The following is a 5,269-nucleotide window of genomic DNA, read 5'->3' as shown; positions in this document are numbered from 1 at the left end:
TATATTCCTGCTCTATCATTGTGTTTGCAACTGTATACATCAGTTATGAAACTTTGTCAGAATAAAAAATACTGTGCTATTTGATGTGTTCACAGTTCATGTTACAAGCATGCATTATAAAGCATTCATTAACTCCTTCTTCAGTTGTATTCATTCTACTATTCACTTTGAGACATTTTTGTTTTTCCATTCTTTTGGACAGTGGTTGGTGAAATCTATATATTTCTTACTTAGCCATATTGGCTTGCTTTCCATAATATCTTCATACTGAGTATCTTTGTGGACTCCTTATCATTGATGCTAACATGACTACCACCACCAATACCACATGTATCATCTTCCCATATACAATGTAAATACTTTAACTGTATTGAGTCCCTTATAGTTATCCTTTCATATTTACTTTTTTATGTTTCTGTTTGACATGACTTTTATTTGACAATCAAAATTTCTATTCAGTTCTGGTCTGTTCATCATGAATGCTTCAAATTATTTATTTCATTAAATATCATTTTTTCCTTGGAGGATTATACTCAGTTTTGCCAACTCGATTACTTCTGGTTGTAAATCTAGTTCTTTTGACTTTCAGAATATCATATTCTGCACCTTTAAAATGATACCTCCTAAATGTAGTTAAATCCTAACTATGGTTCAATGATATTTCAATGTTTTTTTTTAATAATTTAAAATTTTTTATCTTTGACCTGGGAGCTCTATAATTTCATTATATTATTTTGGAGAGCTTTAAATTTGGTTTCCTTCTGGTGGTGATCAGTAGATTCATTCAATTTCTATTTAACCTCTAATTCTAGGATGTTGGGGCAGTTTTCCATGATAAGTTCCTGAAATATAAGATGTAAACTCTTTAATTATAAATTTCAGATAGTTTAATAATTTTAAATGGCCTCTCCTCAATCTAATATCTATGTAAGTTGCTTTATTCAATGAGATATTTCACATTGCCTTATTTTTTTTGAATTTATATTTTCTTGATTTCTCATAGCATTCTGCTTTTCCAAATCTAATTTTTAAGGATTTATTTTCACCAGTGATTTTTTTTGCTTCTTTTTTTTTTCTTTTAATCAATGATATTTTAAGGTATCATTTTCTTCAATAATTTCTGTGTTGCTTTTACCAAAATGTTAATGGTCTTTTCATAATTGCCTGTCCTTGCTGTCATTTCTTTACTCCAATTTTCCTCTTCAATTCTTATTAGATTTTGAAAATCATCTTAGCTTTTATGAGAATTATTATTTTACTTATGTCAAATTCTCATTTTTCTTTTAGACTTTGATTATAGCTATTTTGACATCATTGTTTTCTTTGTTTGTTTCTTCCTTTTTGCCATAGTATCTTTTAATACTCAGGCTTTATTGTTTACCATTTTTCCAATCTACTTCTTGACATCATAAAGTTAGACTCTGTTCCCAGGATACAACTTGGGATACAGGCACTTCCCAAACTTCAAGTTTTTTTTGTCCACAGTTTTCAGAGCTAGCTTGGGGGTTGGAATTTTTGGGTGATTGAAAAGAGGTGTAATTTGGGGACATGTGTGATCACTCCTCTATGATATACATTGTTGTCTTTATACAGGGAAAGCTTTTTTTTCCTTTTAACATTGGATACTGGTACAGTTTAATTTGCAAACAGAATTTCCATAACAAATTGTTTTTATCCAAATCATGACTTACAAAATGTTTATTGAAAAATCTAGTGATGAAATGAACTATTCATTCTGGAAGGTCTCAAATTATATTATTTCAGTAGAAAATACAGGAAGTAGAAAATAATTGAGAAGACTAATGCAATATTAGATTCAAATCTATAGCTCCCATATCTATTTAAAACACGGTTTTAAAAACTAAACCCCAAAATTTTCAGTAACCATAGAAAACAGTTAAAGTAAATTTGCCACAAAAGCCTTTATATTATGTTTGATACAGTGATGTAGGAAGATGTCAAAATCAAAAGGACACAGGAAAAATGAACTTTATCTACAACTCCTATTTGCTCTTGTATTGATTTAAATCTTGAACCCTAGAGACTACATTTCCCACAATCCTCTTTTCCTTTTCCTGTTTGTGTGTCTCCTTACCTGGAGGGAGTTTGGAATTACTTTTTCCACCCATGTCGGCTCTCTCCGGCTTGGACTAGCTGGAAGGAGGGAGTTTTTTGGATGCTTGCTGGAGTTCTTTTTTTATTTTTTTATTCATCTCAGCCTAAGTGGATTTTAATAAATAGTATTAAAATGATACTCAGAGAATTGAATATTAATTTTAATCTTTACACTCTATTGAACTTGTAGTTTCACAATTCACTCATTGCCCTCTGCTTCAGGCTCAGATTATTCATCTGAGTTCTTGAGCTTCTCAACAATTTTTTTACTTTGCACAAGAAAGACCTTTTCAACATGTGCATCTTTAAACCACTTCAAAATGGTCTCATCACTCAGGTCTGAAGTTTTATAAAAAAACACCAGGATGTCTGGGAGGCCTTGATGAAGTGAATGTTGTCATAACAGTACTTCAGTAAGAGAGTCAGCTTAAACTGGCCTTGAGTAGTAAAGATATCAAATAGTAAAGATATCAAGTAGAGGGCTATATTGCTTCAAAATCTTCATGACTTGCTCTGCTACCAACTCTTCCTTTTTGTTCCTTTCCACCATGCTCATTACACTTAACCAGAATATGCCAAGAAAGATCTGTTCTAGAATATTGATTTCCTTTATCTCTTCCTTCACCTACAAAATTGTATCCTTAAAAGGATCGCCATGTGATATTTGTTCTTTTTTTGTCTTTTTTTTCTTTTTAATAACAAATGTCCACCTAAATTTTCTTGAATTATATGATCCATATTGTCTCCTTCCTTTATTCCCTCCCCACTACAGAAGGTGACCAGCAATTCAACCTGGTTTACACATATTTTATCTCACACTCAAAAAAATTCCATATTATTCTAATTATTTTATAAGTTAATAATCTTATAAAACATAACCCCCCAAACATATACCCAAATAAATAAGAGAGAAATCATCTCTATTCCTATTCCAAAAGTTTCTTTTCCTGAAGTGGATAGTATTCTTTTACATAAGTCACTCAGAATTTTCCTGGATCATTGTATTGTTTTTAGGAGCAAAGTCTACCATATTTGATTGTTCCACAATATGGAAATTATTGTGTATAATGGTCTACTGGTTCTGCTTATTTTACTCTGCATCAGTTCATGTAGGTCTTTCCAGCTCTTTCTGAAATCATCCTGTTTATCATTTCTTATAGCACAATAATATTCCACCACATACCACAATTTGTTCAGTCATTCTATAAATCAGGGACATGCCTTTAATTTCCAATTCTCTGCCACCACAAAAAAAGAACAGCTATAAATATTTTCATATAAAGAGAACCTTTTCCATTTTTTATATCTTTGGGATACAAATCTATTAGTAGTATTACTGGACCAAAAGTAAGCATCATATCATCTGCCAATGTACCACCTGGGGCCAGCATGAGACCAACCACCAGAATTCCAAAGTGTTTCTATATATTGGGGATAATCAAGTTTTGCCACAGAAACATCAAGAAATTTTGGTACTGCTTCCAAATCAGTTTCAGTCTCAGTTAAACCTTGAATAATATAGGCCTGAAACTGCATAGGGTCAAACTTATCTTTTTCATCTCTTTTTCTAGTTTTAAAATTCTGGCCTGATAGCATTGGTTTTTGTTGCTTTTGATTATTTGTAAAAGATACCAAATTTAAATTGGAGAGAAAAGAGCCAGAAATCCTCAAGTTGGTGGTTAATCATTAAAGTGGCTTCTCCTCAACTGGGACTAATCCAAAGAGGAGAAAGGTGTTAAACCAGTTTTGTTTTCACATCCGGAAACTGTATAAAGGTGATATTTTTTTTTTAAAGAAAGAAAATAATTCTGTACTTTTGAAATGATGTATTCATAGTCCAATTGTATATTTTGTTGTCTCCTAATTTAAAATTATCTATTTATTTACATCAGTGAGTATAAGTTTTACATAAATACTATGAAAATTCACGTTTAAGATTTATGAAGAGAATCTTTTTTTCAAAATAAAAATAAGCAAATTAATAAAAATTGATATAAAGTGATACTACTATTCAGGACCCTTAATCCCTAATGACAAAAAGTTCTTTTTTACCCTTGAACTATAATTGACTGATCACTCATTCCCCTTAGCATCTCTAAATTGAAAAGCTCTCACAGCTGTTGCTACTGTTGTTGCTACAAAAATGTTCTACTATTGGTGATGCATCCATATATCCCCAAGCTACTTTCCAGCTTTTTTGTCATTTATCTCTCTTTCTGACCTCCTAAATTGTCATAGGCTAGATAAATGTCTCACCATGACCTTTTGTTGCCTCTGCATTTGATTTGATTTGTTATTTTAAAGATATTTGGGGGACATGGAAGTTGAGTTGTAGTTTTTCTTCTACCATTTTGACTCTCCCTTTAGGGAAGATTATATTCTAGTTCCTAAAGAGTCTAAAAAGTCATTAGCAGAGCCCATAAATAAATGTAGGACAGTGCATATAGTTAGCCTGCATACTTACTTATAATAGATAATATGAGAGGAACTGTAGAAGAGCAGAAATATGATGTGTCCTTTACAGACCATAATGCAATAAAAATATATTCAACAAAGAGAAGCAGAAAGTAGAATATAAAGTAAATGGATATAAAATAATCTTATCCTAAAGAATGAATGGATCAAAGAAGAAATCATTGAAATAATCAACAATTTCATCAAATGAAGTGACAATGAGGAGACAACAAACCAAAATTTATGAGATGAAGCCAATGTTGTTCTCATGGGGAAACATATCAAGAAAATAAGGAATAGATTAATGAATTAGCCATATAACTACAAAAAAGGGAAAAATTTAAATTCCCAATTTAAAACAAAATTGAAAATCTTTAAAATCAAAGAAAAGATTAATAAGAGTGAAAATAAGAAAACCATTAAACTTATAAATAAGATAAGCAGCCATTTTTATGAAAAAAATATCAACCATTGGTTAACTTGATTAAAAAAAAAGAAAGAAGAAAATCAAATCACAACTACCCAAAATGAATACAACAAAATCATAACCAGTGAAGAAGAAATTATAGAAATTTTTGAAAATTATTTTGCCAGATTTATGCTAAGACACTTGATTAAGTGAACTAAATGAATGTTTACAAAAATATTAACTACCAGATTAATGAAAGAAGAAATAGAATACTTAAGCAACTATATAAAG

The 5,269-nt window shown here is 30.7% G+C and overlaps 1 pseudogene; it reads right to left on the bottom strand.

The window, feature by feature from the left end:
- Positions 1-1,411: 1,411 nt before the first annotated feature.
- Positions 1,412-3,506, bottom strand: LOC100617491 (eIF5-mimic protein 2-like; annotated as a pseudogene).
- Between the last annotated feature and the right edge of the window lie 1,763 nt (positions 3,507-5,269).

This window comes from Monodelphis domestica, chromosome 5, assembly GCF_027887165.1.
Source record: "Monodelphis domestica isolate mMonDom1 chromosome 5, mMonDom1.pri, whole genome shotgun sequence".
Taxonomy (NCBI): Eukaryota; Metazoa; Chordata; class Mammalia; order Didelphimorphia; family Didelphidae; genus Monodelphis; species Monodelphis domestica.
The sequence above is the reverse complement of the archived record's forward strand: the minus strand, read 5'-3'. Positions and strand labels throughout refer to the sequence as shown.